The sequence below is a fragment of the Pinus tabuliformis genome, chromosome 3_2 (assembly GCF_031772625.1).
Source record: "Pinus tabuliformis cultivar Carrire ecotype Pingquan chromosome 3_2, CPIR1, whole genome shotgun sequence".
Classification (NCBI taxonomy): Eukaryota; Viridiplantae; Streptophyta; class Pinopsida; order Pinales; family Pinaceae; genus Pinus; species Pinus tabuliformis.
The window spans coordinates 699307292-699316414 of record NC_142302.1 but is presented as its reverse complement, the minus strand read 5'-3'; the positions used below and the strand labels follow the sequence as shown (position 1 = coordinate 699316414).

Here is a 9123-nt window from a genome sequence, read left to right as displayed (position 1 = left end):
ATCACTAGAGTTGTTGTCATAATTATTATCATGATGCTTTGTGCTAGCACAATTGTTGCCTTTGAAATCAAATCATTCAACCAAGAGTACAATCACTCTTCTTTTTTGCCGATAATGTTTCACTTTTTAATATGAAGTAATGTTTGGAAATTTTTTTCTTCAAGCACAACTTCAGTCACCGTATTCAAAGTGATGAGACATTGCATTCTCAGTGAATGTAACTTGATTTATCATCTTGTGGGAATTTCATATTGGTCAGTCAATTTGTGTTCTAAAATAATACTAATATTATATATTTTATGTCCAGGAAACAAAGCTAAGGGGAAAAGCATTTGCAAGTATACTGTTGTTGAGAGAAGTGATCTACCAACATCTAACCACCACTAATTTTGTATTTCCCTTGAGAACACAAGGAGTATCTACATTTTGTTATCTTTAAGCGAATTCATTTTAATTTCTTTTCTTGTATTTTTTTTCTCATGTGATTTGACATATACGCAATAGTTTTAAGTGTGAAATTCTTCAAATGGATATACAAATGCCTTGTAAATGCAAAAAATGGATTCATCATGAAATAGCAGTAATGATTCAATAGATATCCCATTGGACATTTCAGTACAATCCAAGCTGAAGGCCAAACCAATTCCATCCTTGAGCATATAATATGATAAAATTATCAAGGAAAATGTTAGTTTTCATTACATTATTCATAAGGAGAAACAACTAGAGAGGAATTGTGACCTCCAAATCCAAAAGAATTGGATAAAGCAACTTTAATGTCTAATCTCTCCTTTTTTGGTCCAACAATGAATTTCATATCCTGGCAAACAATTTTTTAGAATCAGTCAAGTTGTACAAACATGTCCATGATATGAAGAACAAAAAACTAAAGAGAACTTTGAATTTTTTTATGCTTAAGTATTTTCTATATGTTAAAATTCAACATACAACAAAACAAAGAAAATTCGAGTCTACTTACCACATCTGTTTATGGATTTTCTAGGTTGATAGTAGGATGAACCCATCCTATGCAAATGGTCTGCAAAATCTAGTTTGGTAGAATAATTATCATACACAAACATACAAGCATATGTTAATCATGCCGTCAAGAACAAACTAGGTGTAAAGTTGACCAATATATTGGAACTCAGAAATAAATGGTTTCAAGTTTACACTTATGCAATTTATGTAACAATCATGGATACAAAATACCATTTGAATTTGGAAAATCAAATGGAATGAAGAAGTAACTTATTTTTTATATTTATGAGAAATAGATAGGAGTTTCTTTGACATCTGTTCCAACATTTTACTAGAATGACTTATACATTTTAGATGAACAACCTGTAAATTCAAAAGGCCAACTTTCAAGAGTTCTCCTTTCCACCCAAGTATCATATAGCAAAATAATTTGTACTTGCAATAGCTACATGCATCCTACAAACTTATATTCTATTGTAGTAGACTTCAAACATTCCAACATGATTATCATAGTTCAGCACAATAGTCACACAAGTCATGACCCGTGATCACATAAGTTGTTCAAATCACACCCCATTTCCATTAAAAATAAAAGGGGTGGCAGGTGCAAGGGGATACTCTATAATCCCAGAGGGAAAAAGTAGCATCATATGCTTGGTGCATTGGGGTAACAACAAACAATCTAGCAGAAACCTATGCCTTTTTTAGGGTTCTCCATTTAGCAAAGGAAGCTAAGGTAATATCATTGATTACCTCAGGTGATTCCTTAGTGATCATTAGAGAAATGCTTCGGAAAATGTCATTAGTGGATAGAGAGATTGTTGTAATCATAGCTTGAAAGCTTGAACTAAAATGGAGGCAAGAAAATTAAGAAAAATTTTATTCTACCATGTGAAGCAAGATCTCAATGTAGAGGTTGATCTTTAGGTCAAGGAGGCCACTGAACTAACCAAAGGTGGGCTTGGAAAAACTTGGGTGCACTCACCATGCAACACCTACTAAGGTATTGGATTAAATTCACACATCAATCTACATTTACTACCCTCGTGATTAAGTATCAAACATACCAACTCCATTAGATTTAGATGAGAAACTCTCGCACATGAAAGACTTAACAAGAACCTTATTTACTGAATGATTTAGAATGAAAATTTTTTGGTTGTGGGATAATGGTATATGGAAGAAAAGGAATTGGAAACACATAAGGTTGGGACCTTCAAGCATCAGGTCCCCTTGTAACTAATTTCATTGTAATTTGTCTAGGACCCTGGTTATTTTATTTAAAGTTCAAGAATATTGCAAAGGATTGTAGTAAAGGTGATCGTTTTGGCTTCAACATTTTGGGTTTGGTTCTCTGGTTCTAGTGAATTTAGTTTGTAATGGATTTGGAAGAGAGTGGTCTCTCAACTCTCTTTCTCCCGAGCTTTCCCTTTCTTGTGTGTGTTCCATCTACACTACTTGTTGCAGGGCATTTCTTGAGGATTTCATGGTGAAGGGTCTCTTGTCCTAGTTTTTTTTCCTATGTTTAGGATGCACAAGCTGTCTGCAGCCTTATTCTTATTTCTCTTGAACCATGTCTCTCATTCTGAAATTGTATTTTTCATCATGGTTTGGATGCGAGAATTTAGGGCCTTGAGCACAGATATGGAAAATAAAGAGGCAGTGGAATATAAAAAGACTCGAAGGAGACATAAGGAATATATTCAATCTAACATGACTTCATTGTTCTCTTTGTCTCTCAACATGCATCTATAGTGAATTTTCTAATTCAACAAAAACAAAGGCTTGACAATTTGGAAGTCTAATATAGTATGTTGCAGAATTTGGCACTCATCTTTGAAAGGACTCCCTCTCCTCAACATCAAACAACAAAGTCTCAGTTAATTATGCTTGAGCTGACTTCAATGTAGAAGAGATGGTTCACCAGCTAAAAGAACTAATAGATATCAAGCAGCAAAGCATTCTCCTCTTGCAGATGTTGGTTAGGAAGAAGCGAAATAGTCTTCATGTCTTTTGCTAACCATAATTGTTTTTAGAATCATGAGGATCTTAGATGTTTTTGTCAAAAAGACCACTTGCAGGAAAATCTGCAATGTCTATTTTGTACTCTGTTACAAGTTTTGTCATGTAATATCAGAGAGTTGTTTAGTTTTGGGCTCTGAAACTCATAATCTATCTTTTTGTATAATGTTCTTAGCAATAGATACAACATTCTAATATAATAAATGATTTTCGTATTTTGGTTTTATTTTTATTTTTCTTAACAGTAATGAGACTCTCTGGGGAATCAGTAAACTTCAAAATATGAGCTGCCACTATTACAATAGGTACAACTATTCATAAATATCACAAACATGCAAGTTACAACATGTCCCATGCAGTTAGGTAAACAAATTTAACACCAAACCACTTGAGATAGGATCCGTTGACTCATGTTTCAGTTTTCTATAAAAGGTTGCAAAAGAAATTTACCTTCCAAAAAGAAACATAAAATAAAAAATTTAAAGCAAAGGAGATCATGGTAATCATACACATGTCCCTCAACCCAACCAACCTTCTGCAAAAAAAAACAAGAGAAAAAGCTCTTAATAATGACAAACATTGTCTCACATAGAATCTCTTTAGGAAAAGATTATAAATTCACCTCTTTGTTTGATAGAAGATATCTTTTGTTTTCCTCATATTAAATTCATACATGCATATCAAAATGAGGATTCAGGCCCACGAATCCATCCAACAACCAATTTTATGCGCTAACAATGAACAATAATGCCACTACAGATTATAAGTGATGGATGCAAACATAGCAGTCTCTACGAGATAGTATGAGGTATACTATGCGCATGATGGCCTGTAGTCTATTGGCATTGATTTTCCATGGAGAACAAGTATCCCTTGATGCAAGAAGAATTGCCTTGGAGTGGTTATTGGTTGTATTTCCACTTGACTTTGAATATTATACCCATTAAATTAAATGTTGCATTGAAAATTTTTAACCAGACATGACTATCTTATCCTTGAATTTATTGCACCAAATATAAATGGCTGAAGGCAAGCTCATTTACCTGGACAGTTGCTACAACTTCTACATCACCAAATTCCTTGAGCAAGTGCTGAATCATTGCTTTTGTAGAATTCAAGTTGAGTTAAAATGCTTGTTAAACGGTGAACACATGGGCAACAAAGTAAAAGGAGAACAAACTTAAAAAAACTAAGTGTGATGCAGGCAAGTTCCCTTTGTGGACATAGGCAACCCCTTTAGCCCTAGAGTGAGTCTAGTCACAGCAAAGACAATACCAAAGCAAATTTCCTTAAATAGTTGATGTCATGAAGGCTTACCTTCAAATTTTCGTTTGATGAAGTCCCTGTTGTGTTACTCCAGCTCTCGTTCTTCTAATGACTTGTACCTAAAAACAACATACAAAGAACAACCATGAAAATAATAGAATACGACAAAAACAATCTACTTAAAGAGTCAAGGAGCTTCAAGCTATCATTATGCAATTCGACATAAGATATAGGAAATAAGCCATTGATTTGTATTAATATAAACTGAGGTAAAACTTACAACCAAGCCTTGACGTCGTATGTCTCCTTGAAGGGTCCTGTGAGCATGTCTCTGTAAGTATTTACTCATGAACTGTCTCCCAAAAGGACGAATAAATCTCTCTCCTACCTAAAAGGTTGATGCTAGAACACTCTTACAATCAAGCCAACTCCACTCAAAACTATCCCAGGCTAAGTTACATAAGAGGCTACTTTCACACTATAGCAAAACTCTGTACTTTTACTATTGAACACTTGAACTCTGAAGCTAGCTGATCTCAGCCATGGAGGAGGTATTTATAGGAGGAGGACCTTCCATTAGGGATGGGAGAAAGATCTTATCCCTTTGAGAGGTTGCACAAAAGGTGGAACAACCATCACAAATGAGAGAGGCGAGCTCATCTGATCCAACAACCAACCCTAAGACTGCCCATGAAGTTGTTACACTTCGAAGCTTCGACGATTTGTTTAAAAAACTTGCCAAAAGTAGCTCATCATGAGTGCAACATAGAGACAAAGTGACAACTTTGCTAAGGCGAGTTCAATCGTGGCCATCTTCACGAGCGGAACAATTGCTGACTCGTGATGACCCAAAAGCATAGGTAAAAAAGGGTCTGCTCCAGGAGTAATGAACTAAGGTATTCTTCCTGAGATGACAAGGACGACATTGGCACATAATTTGCAACATGACACAAGGTAGATGTCAATAACACAGACTGATAGTGTTCAGGATCAGGGATTGCAGGGTCGGTGACAAATTATTGTGTAACATATGCCCCCTAAAGCATGAAGGCCGAGAGAGTGGGAGGGGTGAAATTATTTATGAATCCATAACTGAAACAGAACACCATCGTGGAGAACCTGCAAACACAAGTACAACTGATATCTCTAATACATGAGTACATAGTGAAATTAAACACATGTGCATAAGGCATGGGCGTAGCCATCCAGAAGATAAACATAAAAGGTCTGTGGTATGGATGAAACCATCCAATCAAAAGGACCATATAAAAGAGTCAGGTATAGTCATAGCCATCCAATCAAAAGAGTCATATATACAATCACGAACCAATCCGTGCAACCTGGACTTGTGTAATCTGAGCCCAGGGTCTTGAATCCCAACCCGATCATGGTACAAATTCTAAGATGCAAATAAATGTGCTGAAGTCACGCATACTAGAAAATCACTTGATTACTGGTCAATGGTGTAAACCATTAACAAGTGTGAGAGAGACCATTAGTGATGTTAATGGTTCTCGAGGTACTGCTAGTACAATCCATGAAGTGTGAAGAATGAGCTGAAGTCGAACACCCAAGAAATCATCCGATTGAAGGCCAATAATGAAAGCCTGTCATCCAATGCGAAGAACTTGCCATTAAGGCATGCAAGATCTAAGGTACCAAAAAGGAGTCTCTAGATCAACTTCCTGGATAATGAGCTAAAGTCAACAGGAAGTGATTGGTCAAAGGAAGGCCATAATGTTTCGTACATCAGCGACGCGAGACAAAGGAACAAGATGAATGTGGATGAGATAGAGAATCTGAGGAAGGCATGTAAGAATACAAACTGCAGAATGATTAATCTCTTGAACATATTGGTGACATGACTCCCATGTTTGGTAGCATTTTGGTACCAAGGGATCAAAGATCATGATGATGCAGCAAGGATAAGATGGAATTAGGCAAATGATAACCCAAAACTCGAAAGGCCAACAATAAAGTGAGGATATCCCAACTCGACATGAAGCAAAAAGAGTGTCAATGTTTGAGAGCGACAAGCTACTGTAACAATTAATACAACCAACAAAATACTTCCAAATTTCCCCTCACCACTTCTGGCAAGTACCCCAATTATTTTTGAAACACAAGTTTGAAGGGGATAGCATATGCTTGTAATATAAGTTTGTCCTTTGGACAAATCCAACTTAGTAAATTTTAACGAGCCCTAGGAAGGAGAAGCTCAATCTCGTCACGATGACAAGTCCAATGTTGTCAGGGTTTAATGAGTCCGACATAGAGTTTTTTTCATGTTTAGAGAGTTTGAAAAAGACACTAAAAAGAAAACTCTGGAGGTCCCTTTTCGTAAATTTGTCCCTCGAATCTGAAAAGGTACAAAACAATACCCAAGGGAACCTATTGACCATGATAGATCAATGTATACCTTTTCTGTAAGTAATCGATCTCAGTCCGTAAAAGGGGTAAACTTATATTGGGTAGATGACGCTTCACAGCCTTTAACGAGTTCAAATTGACAAGAGCTTGGTAATCTTTTCATGTTTCAAGAGTAAAAGAAGTGACCTTTTCATGTTTTTATCGAGTCTGAAAAGGCATAAAATAAAACATATAAATCATCATCACCAGAGTATTTGGAACCTATAGCTACGCAAAAAGCAAGTGTAAGATATGTTTTTGACATTAATACGCATAAAATATTCAAAAATAGACCTAAAACCCTAACCTAAAACCCTAATTAGCGAAAAAGAGCTTATAAAAGGGTTAATTGGTAAAAAGCAATTCACTTTTTTACTTTTACGTTGGAGTGGAAAAATTTACCCTTGTGCAGTTGCGATTTCGGCGATAGATTGCAGGAGTTTCAAAAGCTTACTCGCAAATCTGCTTGTTCTAGGTAGGCACCATACCTTTTATCCTACGTTTTAGAGGCAATAGATCTTGTTTTTGACAATTTTAGTCATAATTTAGGAGAATTTTTGAATGGAAATGTCCGCGGCGGTCGTTGTAGGTTCCCAGCTTGGGACTGTGAAGAGCCGGAGTTTCCAGCAGTGGAAAAATAGGCTCGTCATGACTGTACACCAAATGGTCACAAAGAGCCCAAATTTTCTGAATCGCGGATTCAGGCTCATCGCACCTATTTGAAAAACAAGTGCGACGAGCGCCAAGAACAAAAATCTTCCATATTTTAAGCAATTTCATGGGGTTTTCAGCACAATTATGGCATTTACAATTAAATGTTTGTGTGTTTGCAGGGAGAAAATCATGGTGATCGAATGGAAAGAGCGAGAACATAGCAACGATGATGAGTTAGCCTTGGGGGATCCAAATTGTTTGGATGTGCTCAGGAATTGCGGGCTCCTAAAGTTCTTCATGGTGTTGTGCCTAAGAGCACAACCCGATCTACTCTAGTACCTTGTTGGAGCATGGGATCCAAATGAAGGGAGATTCAACATTCGGGGACAGGAATTAGAAATCGATGCCACTGATATCTATTTCTTGACAGGGTTATCACGGAGGGGAGAAAGACCTTGAATGACAGGGACTCAGATCACAGGAGAGACGATGGACATGCTCATCGGAAGAATGTGTCCTGAGGCTCAGAAATCAGACAAAGGAGGCAAGCTGAAGATCGCAACAGTGGCTGACCTGTCACTACGAGTCCTCCTATCCACCATCACCAGAGCAGCTGGTTCGCAGGCCCCGCATGAGGCCACCAAGACCCAACTCCGACTGGCAGCAGACTACTTAAACCCCACTGTATTCAACTGGGCAGAGGCGGTATCAGACAACCTCAAAAGGCAATTGACAAAATGCTGATGCGGTGATACCAAACAATTTGGTTGTGGTTCTATCCTCATACCGTTCATCCTAGAATTACTTCCTATCTTTCAGAGGTAGGAAGTGGTTGTGGCTAGGCCACCACCATGGGAGCCATGGATCACTTGCTGGGCTATGTTGATGCCTCGAGGAGGCGGCGGTCAACACATGTCGTGGAGGCCAGAGTTCTTCGAGTGGCTAAATCGCCAACTCATTGTGGTAGAGGACTGGCCATATGCCGGGACTAACTTCAGAGGTGATCCAGACCTAATACTCCCTCTTGGGGAACACTGGGATGATAGAGGTAACAAACTTATTTTTTATTTTTAAAGAGTTTTGTAAATTTTTGTCATTTATATATGTCCAGATCATTATGTTTCAATCTTGCAGATGTGGGACCTAAAAGACCTATAGGCATGTCTCCCATTGCTCGGAGATTCGAGAGGGAGTTCGAGATGCCCCCTCTTGGCGGAGACGTGGAGGATAATATTTCCCGTGACCTGGAGGGCTTGATAGAGGGGATCCTAGATTATGAGGGATTCAAGGATGTCCCCCAACAGTACTAACGACACACATCAGGGGTGTCGAATAGGATCGACTGATTGCTTAGACGTGTTGTCTAACTAGTGGTGTGCTACAGAGAGCATCACACAAATTAGACTCCTAGGTTTATTTTCTACAATTTTGAGAGACATGTTGTCTCATGATGTAACCTAAACACATATTTTTTTAGCACTACGATGTGCAAAACATGATATATATACATACCTATGTTTTTCTGTATCAACTTATTATGTCTCAATGTTTGCCTTTACAAATTCCGTAAATGTTTGTCTAACACATGATTTGCCAATGTGTCTGTTAATGTATTTAGTCTTCTAGGAATATGTTGATATGTAATGTAATCAAAATTCCTTTCCAGTAAATGAACACATAAATACAACCTTAAAATCTAAGGGTTTCTAACGGAATAATGCCTGTTGAGCTGAAGAACAACAAGTTGTGAATTTAGATTTACGATCAAGGCATGAATGTTGATGGAAACAT

The 9123-nt window shown here is 37.5% G+C and overlaps 1 pseudogene; it reads right to left on the bottom strand.

Moving 5' to 3' along the window:
* Positions 1-703: 703 nt before the first annotated feature.
* Positions 704-9123, bottom strand: part of LOC149182542 (3-oxoacyl-[acyl-carrier-protein] synthase II, chloroplastic-like) — a 50699-nt pseudogene continuing 42279 nt past the window's right edge.